The sequence below is a fragment of the Protopterus annectens genome, chromosome 4.part1 (assembly GCF_019279795.1).
Source record: "Protopterus annectens isolate FY-2018-M chromosome 4.part1, PAN1.0, whole genome shotgun sequence".
NCBI classification, from domain to species: domain Eukaryota; kingdom Metazoa; phylum Chordata; order Ceratodontiformes; family Protopteridae; genus Protopterus; species Protopterus annectens.
The window spans coordinates 40,522,614-40,540,821 of NC_056734.1; positions in this window are offsets into that span (position 1 = coordinate 40,522,614).

Consider the following 18,208-nt stretch of genomic DNA (forward strand, 5'->3'; position numbering starts at 1 on the left):
CTGCAAGATTGTACGTGTTCACATGGATTCACTTTATTAATCTTGAAATATTGAAATCTCGAATTTCAGTATAGACTATAAAACCGAACATTCACAATAATGAAACCTCAAAATCTTGAAATTCAAAATCGTGACTTTTAAATACACTTTCCACCGTACAAATAAACATACATTCACCTTCCTTCCCACCCTACAAAAAAAAACCACACACAAACACAACAAAACAAATACACACACCTACTCTTCATATAAGCAGGGGGGCAAGCCACTCTGCACCCCCCATGCCCCCCACACCCCACTACTTATATATACTAAATCTGAGGTTGCACTAAAAAGACAAAGACACTAAAACCACAACTACATACTCTGTATTCCCCTTGTACAAACACACATCACATACATACAAACACCACCACTCTCAACACTTACACACTCACACTCTTACCTATCTACCCAAACCTACACCTAAAACTTCCCAACACACTCGCATACACTTAAATCCCTACACAAAACCCTTAAAAAAACAGCACTTACCTGAATCTCCAGATATATCCACACAACGGCAGGCAAACCATATCCCACAGCACACCACACCTTACAAACACAGCAAATCCCACGTAGAGCACCACCATAACCGCAGATTTGACATTTCGAATTCAATCAAATGCAGTTTTGCTTAACTGCACTTTCGGCATTTTCATCTCAAGATACTTAAATTCGACATTTCAGTATTTCGAGATAGTAAAGTGCTTCCATTCACATATATGCACATTGGCCTAATTGTGTATAGCATTAACATCTGTTGGTCATCAGCTCTTATATGACTTTAACATTATGTTAAAGCTTCAGCTAGTACTTCAGTTTTCAAGATATCCACATTGTTTTTCTTATCCCTTTTTTTTCCTTAACTTTTTCCAGGTTTAACACTTCAGTCTCTCCAATATACTATTATTAGTAAACTGCAGTATTTCTCCATACAGCATGGAATGGAAAGAAGTAATAATCCTTTGGGGATAGCTGGTAATATCAGGTATCTTTCAGTCTAACTGCAGCATGGTGCATTTTTTTTCTCTTTAAACAAATCTGCCCTCACTTGAATTTATACCTTCTGACTTTCCCCCTCTCCTCCGACTAAACTCCTCCCAGTAAAAGATATAAATCTCATTGTTATCACTATTATTTAACTCACACTGTTTTAACTCCATAAGCACAAAAGACGCTGACATAAAATCACAAGGCCGCAGAAACAACTCTATTATCACAATATTCTTTTTTCTACACAATGCCACTCATACATCACCAGTAAATTTACCTCAACATCATCTCTTCATCCACTTTTTAAATATAATCTCCCATCATTCTTCCTACCATCAGTAATCCCACAAAAATTCAACATTTCTCACACTCTCGCCTAATCCTAAACACCATAAAAATTTACCTCTTCTCTCTCATCACAATTCTAAAAACCTGTTCTGTCTTTGTACACTCTGACATCTGCGACATATCATGTTCCATTTCTTCCTGCATTATCTCACTCACTCTGATATTCACCTTCCTCATTGATCCTCCACCTCACCTAATCTCTATAACGCTAATATTCATCATATGTTCTGACAAAACACTTTAACTCTACTTCCATATATCATCCCCTACTCCACTTCCAAACAAAAAAGCCACATTTTCTATACTCAATATCTTTACTTATCACAAATTGCTTCTCAGAGGTGGTGACATTTACCCAAAGCCCTGGACCATCCCACATAATCTCTACGATGACTCCCTCTACACTATCCCTCCCAGTCACCATGCAGCTCCCTATAAACATTCTGCATACAAACTGAAGCTCTTCAACATTAACATGCAGAGTTTGTGTGACAAAATCACTCTCATACATGCTTGAATACAACAATATATGCTACATATTCTCATATTAACTGAAACATGGTTGAGGTCATTGTGTCTCCAGCAGGGAAATTAGTCCACATGGTTATAAAATTCATCGATGTAACTATTTCTCCAAGTATGTATGTGGCATAGCAATTTTTTTTTCTAACAAACTTAGCATCATCCTATACCCAAAGCAGACCTCAAAATTCACAAACGCAGAACTGCTTGTATCCATCTTGCAGTTTATCAGTAACAAAAATATATGCATAATTGCACTATATATTCCACAAAAATCAAACAAGCAATATTCCTATAATGTAGAATATTGTATCCTGGGCCTATATCAGTCTAACAGATGAAACACTAATTTTAGGCGAAACCAGTATTAAATGGAGCTACTGTAATCCCTCAGAAATTCCATTCAACCTATTAACACATATTGCCTTTGTTACCTCTAGTTTTTTCTTCATACAAAGCCTCTAAGACTAAAACTACCACAGAATGGATCCTAAGAAATCATTCTAAAAATAAATCTTAAGCATATTTATTACCAGGCTCCTTAAGTGATCACCACCCACAATTGCCATTCATGCTCACTCTACCAGTACTAAACTAACATCACGTAAATATGTAGGAACTCTCTTTGCTTTGGTCTGTACTGTTAACAAGTTACATTAATTATCATGTTCTTTGACTACTTATTTTGTAAATGTCTGTTAAACATTAAAGGTTCATAGATATGTTGGAGTTTTTCTCCCTACCCTTCTGTCGAAAAGTTTTTTTTTTTTTTTATGATCCAGCTAGACTTTATGATAAACAAATACAAACAGATAAGCAAATTAAATAAATTATTGCACTGTGCACTAAGCAGGCTGGAAGACATGAATGTGAGGGTTACTCAGGCCCTAGCAGTCTAAGTAGAGGAACTTCCCATTTGATCTTCTAGTGCTCATTAGTATGAACAGAGGAAATGAGACTGGCAGGAGCTTCCAAAGACACATTATACCCAAAGCAGACAAAATTATGGTCACCTGAGTATAGAATAAAATAGGGGTTGGCCAGATGGCCTTCGATTAGTTAAAGAGCAAACAACGTAAAAGTTCAAGCAAAAGAAATAGCTAAACAAAACAAATGAAATGCAGATTTTACTCTCCTGGTGTTCTCAGCAGAGAAAAAACATCACTTTAGGTTTAAAATGTCTTCAAATCAGTGCAGTAAAGTGCAGCCTTAAAGAAATCATCCACAGCAGACAGTAAGGGTCCACTCAGCCATATTGTAAGTAATTCAAAAAGAACAAGCATGCACAGTAATGGTTTTCAAAAAGTCAGTGATATTCAGACACTTAAAAATGTCAACAATGAACTCTCAATCATTAGCCTAATTATTAGTTTCCAAACAAGACCAGCACCTTGCTAAACAAACTGTTTTATTTAAGAAAACAGATAATGCAGTTGTGGTTAAAATACTTCAAGACAGCCTCAACAACAGAAATAGCAAAATGAAATCAATTGTAATATAGATTAATTTCCTGATATAAAGATACTCAGAAAAATAAAAAAAACAATAAACCAAAAAGGCCGACCGTCTCACAAAATAATAAATTTATTCAATAAACTGCAACACTGCAACATTGCAAAGCTTTCGAGTACAAGACTCTTTCTCAATGCAACAGTTTAAAACATCAGTTCAGCATTTTATATATATATATATATATATATATATATATATATATATATATATATATATAATTTATCCACCCAATTTCTAAAAAGAACTTATTTCAAAATGTTTGCTACTTGTCAGACTAAAAACATTATTTACCTTGCCAACTGTGAAAAGTGTTCAGGCTTCTATATATGCAAAACGAATAATAAGTTAAAAGATTGGATAGCATCACATATGTCGGAGATATGTAGAAAACTAGATACATCTGCTTTATATAAGTATATTCAATGCTATAGAAATGAACATTTCTTCAAGTTTAGAGTGCTGCAAAAGATAGATTTGAATCATAGGGGTGGAGATATCGTTACTGTTACAGAAGCAACGGATTATAGATGGATAAATTATTTTAGGCAGAAGCTCCACCTGGCATAAGTACAATAAATAGTATTAAGCCTATACATAAGTTAAAACATTCTATTATTTAATGCTGTATGAAAATTTTTATAATAATATTGTTTTTTATGGCCTATGTGGTTTTAGTAGTAATTAAAGGGTTACTTTTTATTGAACTATATAGTTTTAATTGGTAGGCTGGCTGTGATCTTAAATTGCTATATAAAATACTGAACTGATATTTTAAAGTGTTGCATTGAGAAAGAGTCTTGCACTCGAAAGCTTTGCAGTATTGCAGTGTTGCAGTTTATTGAATAAATGTATTATTTTGTGAGATGGTTGGTCTTTTTGGTTTATTGTTTTAATTCTACTACATAGTCCATTTAGCTAGTTATCTTATTTTTTTGAATATACTCAGAAAAATCAATAATCAACAAACCAGGTCAGTAAGGTGCAGCTCCATAGATGTCAACCACAAAACACAGCAAAGGCTGTGATATAAATAACAATTAAATACAACAAAAGAAACAAGAGAAGCAACTAGCAGCAAATCTGTAAAAAAAAAAACAGCAACAACGATTCCTCTTTCACAAGACTAATTACTACAGGTTTCAAGCAGGGCCCAACACCGAACTAAATAAAATAAAGTAATTAATGTTATTACTGTTAAATGGTTTAAAAAGAGTTCCAGCAACACAAAAATAAAATCAAATGCAAAATAGTTTACTTTCCTGATGTACAAGACATGCAGAAATAGCATCAATGTAGCTTTAAAATATAAAAGTGAGGCAGCGAAACGGCAGGATAGCCAAAATTGTAAGCAGTGTCAGCGACAATGTAACGACAATGTAGCAACAATTAAAGATAAGTAGTACTTCCAATAAGTCCCCGGTTGTACATTCTGGTCAATAAATCCACTCTGTTGCTATGAACACATCCAATGCTCCTCGCATATATTGCAGTTTTCCAATAGTTTATCACTTCACCAAATATTTATATAAATTATATATATATATTAAATATAAATAAATATATAAACATTTATGTGTTGTATTATTCAATAGATTATTTATTAAATTTGCGACCATTAGTTTTTTATTTTAGATGTATTGTTGACTACAGTAGACTATTACAGATTTTTAATATTATTAAACCAGGAATTGCATTCTAAGTATGACATCGCCCTTGAAGTAGAAATATTGGTTAGATATAGGGTTACACCATGAGTAACACCGTCTGGCCATATTTACTTATACATATATATAATGCCACGTATTAGATTATCTTCCCTGTATCCGTGGCATTTAAATATTGAACATATTATATATTTTCACATTTTCATGTTTATGTCTTTATACCCTGTATAGAATAATATGAAATAGCTATATTTAATTATCCATCAGGGTATCATGTGTTTGGAATATTTCCAGTTTTTAAATTGCACATTATATCGTTAGAAGGATAGATTACACACATATATGCTTCATGAAATTGTTTCCCTGTATATTGTTATTAAGAAAACAGTAAGGAAAGCCTAGTATAAACATTTTTTATATGTATGATTTATATACATGAACTGTACATCTGTTTTTATATAATAGTATTTATACAGTGTGTACATATTTTAAATGTTTAGATGAAAAAGTTTTATTAATACGGCAAAGCCTTATGAAAAGTTTTTTAGTTGATATGCAGTCAAAGTGCATGGATTAACAGGATATTAAATAATGGTAGGAAGTGATGTCACTATTAAAAAGTATTTAAATGCATTTCAAATTATGTAATCATTAATGGCCTGATGAAGCCTAGGGGTGAAAGCGCTTGCCGTTCTTTTTATCTCTGAATAAAAATCAGTTTTAAACAGTCGTTTGGTCGATCCATTGATTTATATAAATATTTGGTGAAGTGATAAACTATTGGAAAACTGCAATATATGCGAGGAGCATTGGATGTGTTCACAGCAACGGAGTGGATTTATTGACCAGAACGTACAACCGGGGACTTATTGGAAGTACTACTTATCTTTAATTGTTGCTACATTGTCGTTACATTGTCACTGACACTGCTTACAATTTTGGCTATCCTGCCGTTTCGCTGCCCCACTTTTATATTTGACATTTATTAGAGCTCTAAAGGGGAAGCGTTTCAAGCAGCCAATATTTGTTTTATATATTTTATAGCTTTAAAATATCCCAAAACCAGTGCATTGAGGTTTAGTTTCAGAGAAGTCAGCCATAAAGGAGAGGAAAGGCCTGGTAGTCCTTGCAACAAATAATTAAAGAAAAAGTAACAAAGGAAGCAACTAGCAACTGTGAAATTTGCTACATCTCTTACCAAAAGGCCTTAGAATACAATTGTGCACAAACAGTTCCTTTACATTTTCATCTTAATAATTAACAGTGGTTCCTTGCACACCTTATTTGCATGTCTATATTTAGTCAATATTGTCCGGTTGTTGGATGCATTCTTCATTATTGCTGCATTGTCTGTTGTGTAAGTACATTGTGATTAGATGTTTCTTTTTGATTGACCTCTGATCTTATTAAGCAATAAACCAATGATGTGGTGTGGTATATTGAAGATTTACCCATGATTAAACAAAGGCAACCGTGGGTAAATATTCAATATACTACAACCACGGAGTCAGTTATTGCTATTATATAATAACATTATTTAAGATCAAAAATACTTACTTTTCTTAAATAATGTCTGTATAACGGTGGATTACTGTTCTTCCGCCAGTTGTGGTATACTGCTGTTTCGTTTTGATGTAATGCGCATTTGTATGGGACTTGTGTTCCCACGCATACCCAGTACATCAATGCTTTGAAATGGAAGCAACAGAGATAAGAAAGCCTCCATTGCTCCGTTTTCTCTCTCTCTTTTTTTTTAATACTAAAACTTTATATCAACAGAAAAAAGTCCGGGCGACCGGACCTTTTTCCATTGGTATATTGTGGGATTTACAATGGGCACACTGGTTGGGCTAAGCCAATCAGGGTGCACATTTTCGATTATTAATAGGGAGTCATTGTATAACTTGAAATAACCAATGCCTCCAAGAATACCTAGAAGCATTACATGTGTTAGCTAAAATTTTAGATGGTAACCTCTGTCAATAAAGTCTTGATTGTAAAGTTTCCAAACATTTTGTAAATAAATCATTATTAATTGTCAAAATATTAATCCTAAAGCAGTGTTTTTTAACACCTTTATTGAATTATCACTTGTGACATAGGCAAGCACATTTATAAAAAAGTAATCAGACTGTATTAACAAGTTCACATTTACAAACATTATACTTCACATATATTGCTATTCATCATATAATCTAAGCAACATTACATAAATAACTCAATTCCTGCCTTTCTTTAAACAAGAACTATCTTTATTAAACCATCACTTACAACATAGGCAATCATACATTTATATAAATGAAAACAAACCAAACCAACACTATCCTAGTTGCAAGCATTTAATATCACAAACCATACTGACACACTCGAAGTTGCAAACATTATACATCATTTATAATCTATCCAATCATTTTAAGTCAAACGTTATATACAGTAGCTCATTTAAGTCCTGCCTTCTTTTAAACCTCATTTCTCTCCTGTATATATTGTTCCCACAATTCCCATTTTTTTCCTATGTAGTTTGCTCCTACCCTTTTCTAAAGATCACACATGTTAATGTATGCATACTGCAACCTTGCTCACAGATTTCCCATCTTTTACTGCAAGCCCATTTGTATCTCTGTCCCAAACAAGTTTTCAGACTTTAGGAATTTCCTTAAAGCTAACCAATTACATTTTTTGGATGACATAGGCAAATGTCCCATGACACCCATACCCATTGATCCAGATGAAAATGTAGCCCCTATCTCCTCTGACTTTTATTAACACTTCACTAATGGCATAGACAAGTCATTGCCCATCCATTCTGAATAAACTGCAGCATCCCTACAGTATCATCATCCTTGGTAAGAGCCAACCACAAAGCAGTCACTTTCAAAAGTCATCATCTCCCCCGACTCACCCCCCTCCCAGCTAGGGTCAAACAAAAAAACTTCTCCAAACCTGATTACAACCTCCTGAGGGAAGGTATAAGCAGCTTCAGTCCCCTCTCCCTCTGCAGGAACTGACACATATGTCCAAACCTACACCAAAGTACTATATGACCATTTATATAGCTGCATGGAATCAGGAATACCCAACAGGACAAAGTCATCCTCCTCAAGGAACAGTAAACCTGACTAATAGACATCTGCATTAAATAAACTCTATAATAAAAGGAAAAAAAAACTGCTGTCCAGGACCAAGAAGGAGCAGGTGCCTAATTCGAAGCAATCTCTCCTTAGCCTGAACATGTAAATAAGAGCACTAGTGAAATCCTCCAAAGCAAACTTTGAGTCCAGACTGGCCACATCTACTAAAAGCAATAATAAGGCCTTCTTCACATATGCCTGCAATCTCAAAGGAAGCACCCAGATCTGCTCAGAACTGGTGGTCAAGGACACCACACACAAATGCAGTAGATATAGCCAACCTGCTGGCAGACAGATTCAGTGAAAACTTCACCCCTCTGCCCTGCCATCAGTAAAACAGGACATCCCCAGTACCTGACCCCTCCCATTATCTCTTGGGAGCAAGTCATCACTGCCCTCTCAAAGGGTAAAAAAATACAGCCTCCACGGGACCTGCTAACATCCCAGGCTGCATCCTACATGAACTCAGACAGGAACTTGTAGCACCATTAGGCACCTTATTCAATCAAAGCCTGAGTTCTGACTTTGTCCCAGCTCAATGGAGGACAGCCACTGTCATCCCTTTGCACAAAGGTGGAGTGTCCACAAATCCAGAAAATTATTGAGCCATCAGCCTAACTAGCCTGATCTGCAAGGCCATGGAGTGGATTATCATGAACCTCATTAAAAAGGACATTGGCAACCTCCAAACACTCGATCCCACACAGTTTGGCTTCATCAAGGGGAGGTCATGCCTGTTAAATTTCGTCGACTTCTTTGAGACAGTCACCAAGGCCATAGACGAGGGAAAGATGGTGCACACCACCTACCTTGACCTGTCCAAAGCCTTTGATACTATTCCCCACTCACATATAATAGATAAACTCTCTCAATTAGGCATCAGTCTATATGTTACCAGATGGGCAACAAACTGGCTCACTGACAGAACCCACCTAGTCAAAATAGGGGAAGCCACCTCAAGCAGTAGACCTGTAATGAGCGGTGTATCCCAGGGAACAATCTTGGGGAATCTGCTGTTTGAGACATACTTTTCTGAGGTGCAGGCCAAAACTAGTGGGCTATGGCTGACCAGGTTTGCAGATGACTGCAAGCTGGATGCTGTCACTAATTCCCCTAGCGATGTGGACATCCTCCAAGAGGGTCTCACCCAAACAAATGACTGGTGCCAGAAATATGGCCTCAAACTGAATGCCAATAAATAAATCATGACCCCCTTTGGGGAGATTGACATCCCGACAAATTATCACATTGATAATAAGGTCCTAAGTACGCAATCAGTCGTGAGGGACTTGGGCATCCAGGTTGATAGCAAACTGACTTTTGACCACCATATTGCCTCCATTGTATGGAAAGCTTTCTACATGGCCCACCTCATTAGTAAGGGTATCTCATCTAGGGACTAGATGGTCATAACAACCCTGTATTCTTCCCTTATATGACCCATTATTGAGCACAATGCCTCTTTCCGCATGTACCTCACAAAGTACATGCAGCAGCTGGAGACACCACAGAAGTTTCTCATCAGGAGAATCCAGGGCCTCAAACATCTACCCTACATAAATAGGCTAAAGGCCCTGTCCCTCTACTCAGTCTCCTACAGACTCCTCAGAGATGACATCTGTCTGGCAGACAAAGCAATCTTAGACCCTGCCCTGATGGGACTCCTGCATATCCGCAAGTCAAGCTCCACTCAAGTAACCTGCATGCGTGACCTCAACCTGGTCTGTGACATTAATAGGACTTGATGGCAGTACAACTTTGTGTCCATGATGCTCCCCTTTTTGTGGAATAGACTCCCTCTCCACTTCAAGAAGACTACCTCATTAACCCTTTTTAAGTGATATCTGAATAACTGGGTGGGGAACAGAAAATAAAGCCCTGGGATTCCACCTGTGTTCCTGATGGACAATGGCATAGGGTGCTGACTTCTTGGAACATAGACTTAATTCTTGGCTAGGCTTGTAAGGGCCTCAATGCCAATAGCCTAGTAACCTCCAATGATCCTATGATCCTATACTAACAAACTTAAGAACAATCTGATATCATGCAATATGGTTACCTATCAATAACCCCATCACACATGGTCAGATCCGACTGTGTGATTCTTACATCCCAAATGTCAGAATGTGAAAAGACAGCATTACTGACTGTCCAAACTTGTCTCCTTCTGGACCTATGGTAATGCTTGCTCTTGGATCCAGAGCAGTATGGAGGTTTGGGATTCAGTATTTCTTTTGGGTATGCTGGTATTCAGTATTCCAACATTCATGGAATGGTTTTGGACATTGGTGGACTTGGCCACCTGTGTGGTGAGTTATTGATAGGAAACCATGGAACACTTACATCAGAAAATGATATAGCAGTAGAAAAAATTTCTTGAAGAATTAAAATAAATCTTGTCAACCCACTCCCCAACCTCAGAGCTTTGTCAAAACTTTCCCAGCAAACACATAAAGCACATTTTACAATTGTATAAAGTTTTGTTGCATGAATGTAATGATCATAAGTTATTGACAAGATAAAAACATATTAAAAGTGTACAAAGCCACTATGAACAAACAAGTATATCTAATCCATCTATATAAATTAAAAACTTAATGGATACTGAGTGTGTTGATGTCAAAAGAACACAACATGGAGGTGTCTATAAGAAAATGATTTACTGTCACTCAGATGCACAAAAAGTAAATAAATCTATCCAAAAGAAAAGAAGGGGAGGGGGGCTGTGCATGAAAAACAAAAAACAAAAAATAATGTGAGCGTGTGACCTAAATAATATACCTATAGATAAACATAGGTCTAACTATATGCCAACAACACCTGAAATCTAACCAAAATGTAAAATATAATCAAATAATATGGACACAATCAAAAGAAAAAAGCAAATATATGTATACACACAAACTAAGTAAGGTATCCTTAGCTATCTTCTTGGTCTATAAACCCTTCTACCCTTCAACACCGGTTTGATGTGAACCTTATCATTAAGGCCTGGTGGTTCATCGGCTCTACATCTAACTATCCACCTGAGTTCACATTCAAGAGTTCTGTTTATTAAATCACCTCCTCTTGGACCAGAAACTAGATGTTGTATAACCATGTAGTTAAAAGTATGCTCAGGGCCTGATGTACTACAATGCTTGGCTAGAGCATTGAAATCCGAAGCTTTCCTGATGTGATAGTTATGTTCCCTTATGCGGTCTTTGAACGCCCTGTTGGTTTTCCCTATATAAAAAGCGGTGCATGATTTGCACCTCGCTAAATACACCATACTGCCCCTGTAAAGTAATGTATTGCGATGGCATAGCTTGCGATGAATCGAAGTGTTTAAGAATCCATTGTCAAGCTTATACACTTCTATATCAAGGTAGAAAATCCTATTCTCTGAACTATTCAAGGTAAATTTTAAAAAATCAGTAGAGGAATTCATAATGCTCACAAAAGCATGTAGGGATTCCATATCCCCAAACCAAAGGAGGAAGAGGTCATCCACAAATCTACGGTATAACCCCACAAACTCCTTGAACATGGTCAACTTGTAAAGGAAGGTTTCTTCCCAAGTGGCTATGACAAGGTTGGCGTAGCTATTGGCACAAGATGTGATTACTTTATACCTTGAAATGGTCTTGTCTAACAATGTGTTTATTTTTGGGAAGAACTACTATTTGCAGAGGGATGGCGTAGCTATGGGCACATCTTGTGCCAACAATGGATTCTTAAACACTTCGATTCATCGCAAGCTATGCCATCGCAATACATTACTTTACAGGGGCAGTATGCACCCCACACACGTATTTCGTAATATTCTCAAAGGTCAATTTATGAGAGCATCCAGATATAACCCAGTGGATGAATGTTATTATAGAGAAATAGAAGAATTACGGAAAAGATTTGCAGAGAGGGGTTATGATCAGATGCTAGTAGAACAAGTCCTGTTAGAAGTACATGAATTGAGGTCAACTAAAGCTAGACCGTATTTCTCTGAGGTCTTAGGGCAGGTGGATGAGGCATCAGACACTAGGGCTACAACAGTGGGCCCGATAGTGTCATATACCACAGATACCAGAGAGATTAGAAACATGTTTGTAAAGAATTGGGACATCCTACTTTCTCATGGTGAAATTGCTAAGATAGTGGGACCTAGACCTAGGGTCACACATAGAAATAAACCCAACCTCCAAAGATTATTATGTAGGCCTAAGTTTGGAGGGAATAACTCACATAAGATAAGAATGAATCTGAATACTGTACCATGCGGCATGTGTAATCATTGTGTTTTTATTAATAAGGACCTTACGTTTGTGCACCCAGTTACTGGATATACATTTTACTTTAATACTAATACCAATTGCAATAGTAGAAATTTGGTGTATTTAGCGAGGTGCAAATCATGCACCGCTTTTTATATAGGGAAAACCAACAGGGCGTTCAAAGACCGCATAAGGGAACATAACTATCACATCAGGAAAGCTTCGGATTTCAATGCTCTAGCCAAGCATTGTAGTACATCAGGCCCTGAGCATACTTTTAACTACATGGTTATACAACATCTAGTTTCTGGTCCAAGAGGAGGTGATTTAATAAACAGAACTCTTGAATGTGAACTCAGGTGGATAGTTAGATGTAGAGCCGATGAACCACCAGGCCTTAATGATAAGGTTCACATCAAACCGGTGTTGAAGGGTAGAAGGGTTTATAGACCAAGAAGATAGCTAAGGATACCTTACTTAGTTTGTGTGTATACATATATTTGCTTTTTTCTTTTGATTGTGTCCATATTATTTGATTATATTTTACATTTTGGTCAGACTTCAGGTGTTGTTGGTATACAGATAGACTTACATTTATCTATAGGTACATTTTTTAGGTTACACGCTCACATTTTTTATTTTTCATGTACAGCCCCCCTTCCCCTTCTTTTCCCTTGGATAGATTAATTTACTTTTATTGTGCATCTGAGCGACAGTAAATCATTTTCTTAAATTATTTTCTTATAGACACTTCCATGTTGTGTTGTCATGGCATCAACACACTCACTATCCATTAAGTTTTTAATTGTACAAATGGATTAGATATACTTGTCTGTTAACAGTGGCTTTGTACACTTTTAATATGTTTTTATCTTGTCAATAACTTATGATCATTACATTCATGCAACAAAACTTTATACAATTGTAAAATGTGCTTTATGTGTTTGCTGGGAAAGTTTTGACAATGTTTTTAAGGTTGTTTGCCGTTTTATACAAAAGGCAATCTTACCTTGCATTTTATTTTATTTTAGTTTATGTGTAAATGAAAAGTATGTAATATTGTAGTTAGTGGCGCTTTAATATTTGAACTCATGCTCCACCTATCACTGACTAGTATTAATTATTTAAATGACTGCAAATTTGTGCCTCTGTAGAGTTTGAGAAAGCCTAACGGCGAAAGCGCTTACTTGTTTGGTCAATAAAGCTGATTTTTTACTCTTGGAATCATCGACTGCAATTTCCTGTATTGGAGCAGTATATTGGATTTACTTTGGCGTGATTGACTTAAAGCTCAATACTTTTCCAACATTGAACTGTTTTGGTGAGCGTACGGAATACCTTTGTAGGTATTTGAACTGTGGGAAGTGTTTATGCTCTTGCCTTAATGCAACTTTGAAACGGGACAGTACGTTGTGGCGCTCTGCCTCTGCTGTTTCTTTTTTGTACATCGACAGTATTTTCTATACACGGAGGTGTGTTTTTTACTTTGTGTGAACTTACAGATTGCCCACAGCGACAGCGTTTTATGGTGATTGACATATGAGTATGCAACATATTTAGCAGCAATCTGCCTTTCAACTTCAACACCAATTGCTCTCTGCCTATCTCATCATTAAAATAAATCCTTCCATCAATTAAAAAATCACAATGTGGGAAGGAGACAAACTAATTGAACAAATTTAAATTCTTAGCCTACCAAGCTCTGACTGACTTTCTCATTGATATAAAACATTTTAAAGATTGTATCCTACACCCTTCTACCTAATTTTAAATATTTCTATAATCCAGCTCATGTTGTGTTAAATGTGGAAATCAGCCGTTAGTAAATTGTTGGCAAAGCTGGCAACAATGAAGAAACGGATGTAAAGACAAGACAATATATTAATCATCGTAAAATACACAATACTCTTCTGACAATTGCATGGATATTGAGCACAGGGGATTATAGTGCCTATTCTTCAGTTCCTGAGAGATGACATTCTCCGTAACAGAGAGGTCATCTTACAGAAGATAGCTTCACTGATTAAACTAAAACAGATGTCTTTCTGAACCACACTGTCACTTGAAAAGTGACCTATTTTGTACAAGGTTCAGGTCTGACATTATAGCCTGGTACCCTACTTACCAATACAAAACATCATTCATCATGAAGATCAGGGCATCATTCCTGTGATGACCCCTCTTTACCGCTGTCAATAATCAAAGACTCCCAATCCTAACCACTGACACTGTTGAGAGGCAGTCACTAAAAACAGGGATGGATTTACAGAGTATTTCAAATGCAGGTCTCTGCATCAAGCACAATTTCCCTCAAGAGCACACAGGGAACACACTACACTTGAACTGGACTCCCCATCTCTCCATATCCCAAACAAGACTCACTTTGGAGCACTGTGTCCCATTTCCAAGTATCTAACACACACATGTGAATGTCTGATTTTTCACACATGCACACACACACACACACACACACACACACACACACGCACACACATGCACTCACACGCACGCACATGCACACACACACACACACACACACACACACACACACACACACACACACACACACACACACACACACACACACATACACACACACCTGGGAAAGGGTGACAGATTCACCAGCTGAATCCTCTCTCTTCAGACTACAAGGTAGATTGCTACCACCTGCCAAATACTCTAAGGCTCTTACCATGGGTAACCAATTATACTGTGTCAAATTAATACTGATATAAATGGTAGAGTGTGACCAAAGAAGCAACGCCTTCCGGAGTGGCCACAATGCCACTAAAATAAGTATAGGTACTCTCAAGATGTTAAAAGTATTCACTAAAAGACCAGCAGCAATGAAAGGGGATAAAACTATTTAATAATGGATAATAAAATAGAGAATGGGAGAATACTTAATATTTAGTTCCAGTAAACAACAGAGTTTTCAGTCACAGGAAATATAAAAATAACACAGTTAGATAGAATCTCACAGATGCAGAAAAAGAAATAATACTAAACTGATTTCACTGTACTTTTTCTAACTGAGCTAAACAGAAACTGTCCCTAGTTAACTCACTTAGTATGAAAAGGCAAGCTATACTGCAGAGATGCTCTCTTACATAAGGCAAGATGAGATACTACACACTAACTGAACTGTACAACTAACAACTGAACAACTACTTACTGAACTGTAATAACTGACATAGAGCTTTTATATCAGATTTCAAAGAAAAACAAACAAAAAAAAAAAACAACAACAAAGTGCTGCCGCCAGGGTTCTGTCCCGCAGCTGGTTATAGAATGACATCATATCTAGTCACCTGCCCCTGGCACAATACACATTCAGAACTCTGTTAAGGTTCTGTTGCAGCATTTCTAACATAAGCAACTTTTACAAATAGATTTTTAATATAAGCATCTATACAAACTGATGTGGCAGTCAAATGACATAAGATTATTTACAAAACTTCAGCCAGCAATGTTGGCATATGCCACACATGCAATGTCTTACTTCTCCTGGTACAGGTGACAATGCCTTACAAAGTCACAGTTCCCAACCCAATCCATTATTCACCAGTTATTCATAAAGGATCATTTAAAGCACACACATATTTTTTTTCATTATTCATTACCCCATGCAATTATCTCAAATGAAAAAATACATTTTTTATGCAGATTATTTTTTAATTTGTAGATTTTGTATTAAACAAGAGAATCACACTATAGACCAATAAAATCAAAACCATAATATTTATAACAAGGTGACAGCTTGAACTCATCCATCCACATTAGGCTATTGAGCCCATTTGAGCAAAATCTGAAATTGCCCTACAAACACAAACAAATTTTACCATAATGCTATATTTAAAACATGATTCACATTTAGCTAGTTTGTTCCTAAAGTAGAACATCCCGCAGAGGATATCTGTTTCTAATATAATTAAGTACATGCTATTTGACTGTATGCCAGACATTGCACATTTTATGAAGAATCTTATTTTCTTCCATTTTGATTTTGCTACTGTTAACTTGAACAGTGTTTAGTTGTGTATTGATTTATTGTTTGACTGATTGACTGTGCTGCATTTTGTTTTACATTGTTAAAATCTGTTGCAGACTGCAGAAAGACTACTAAAGCAATAAGCTCTGATCTAAACTTACCAAACAGAAGACAAAGAGTAACCCACTTTCATACTTTGTGAGACAGTGTCTACAAGAGGTTCAGAACTGACATAATTACTGAAATAATTCCTGTACTATACAGCCCTTGCAGTAGTCTGCTAGTCTGCAAAGGGCAGTGTTTACAGGAAGTGACTGCAGACATATCGCTGGCATAATATGTATAGTATCATAGTGCCTAGTCAAAGGTTACTATTTCAGGTCAACACATTGTCCAACCATGTATTTTCCTTTTATTTTTATACAAGATTCCGACCCATTCAATAGCATGCTTACGGTTATTTATTTCCTCTTTTTCTTTTATTCTTTCAGAGTTTCAGCATACTAGGAGTATGTCATTCCATACATAGGTTTTGTATTTCCTTTTTAATTTATATTTAATGACTTTGTTCTTTCAGTCTTCATGCATTACATGGTTACTTGTGTCATTCTTAATGATTAGTTTACTTGGTGCCTTGCATACCTACTCTGCTAACTTCCCAACATTCCTATAGATGTTGTGTTGCAGCCATAATATCAAGGTGGCTTCATAAAGGTTACAACAAAGTTTAGACTACATGTGCACTTACTGTAATCTTTCTGAATGACTAGAAAGCACAAAAATGTGGCAGCGATGTTCTTGAATACAGACTGGGTACATGTGGTGTACACATAGTGTAAGCATTATTTAGCTAACTCTCTATACTAATATGATCAAATAATGAAGTCTATTAATATAATTGTGTAAGATAGACTCAAGGTACCAGAAGATGAATTGTTCATCTATTCAAGACTTTCTAGTGAACTATTCATGTGTTGTAATACTGCACAATAAATGTAAATTATTGCATACCATGCTTTTACATTATTTCAAATCAGCAGTATTAATGTACAAAGCCCTGCATTTTGGAATGGAAGCATGAGAATGTTGTATCTAAAATGGCAGCATATACAGCATTAAGGTACAACACAATATTATATTTTGTTTTCATATTTGTATAGCTATGAAAATATAACTAATATTTATAACTGCTTTAGCATATAAACATGTATAGCTCTGTATTTCTTCATATTACCACGTTTTAATGTCAGCTTGCAACTAACATCCATTGCTTGCATAAGCACCCAAATATGACATTATCATACACAGTTTCTGTGTAATTCATGTAAGTATCCAACATTTGTTCTTTTTTTCTTACGTTTTTGTAAACATTCCTTAAAAAGTCTAGTCTTGTTTATCCTAAGATGACTTTTTCATTGTGCATGCTCAAAAAGTCATGTCAACTTTTAAATTGCATTGTTAGGCTGAATGTTAAAATACTGTCAATATTAACACAGTGAATCCCAAACATTTATATCTGTACCTGTACTTGTCTTATCCAAAATCAGAGTACTGTTATTTTTTCTGACACCCTTCTTGCACTGGCCACTGACATGAAAGTAGCACACTCCATTTGTGATGTATTAATGCAAATGTGGGAAATAGTTCATATTTTTTAACAGGCTGCAAACAACCTTTAGTAACTTCTGTAGTAGTGTTTTTACTGTGTATTCCCACCATATCCCAAAATCAAGATACCACCTTGCTTCCTAATCC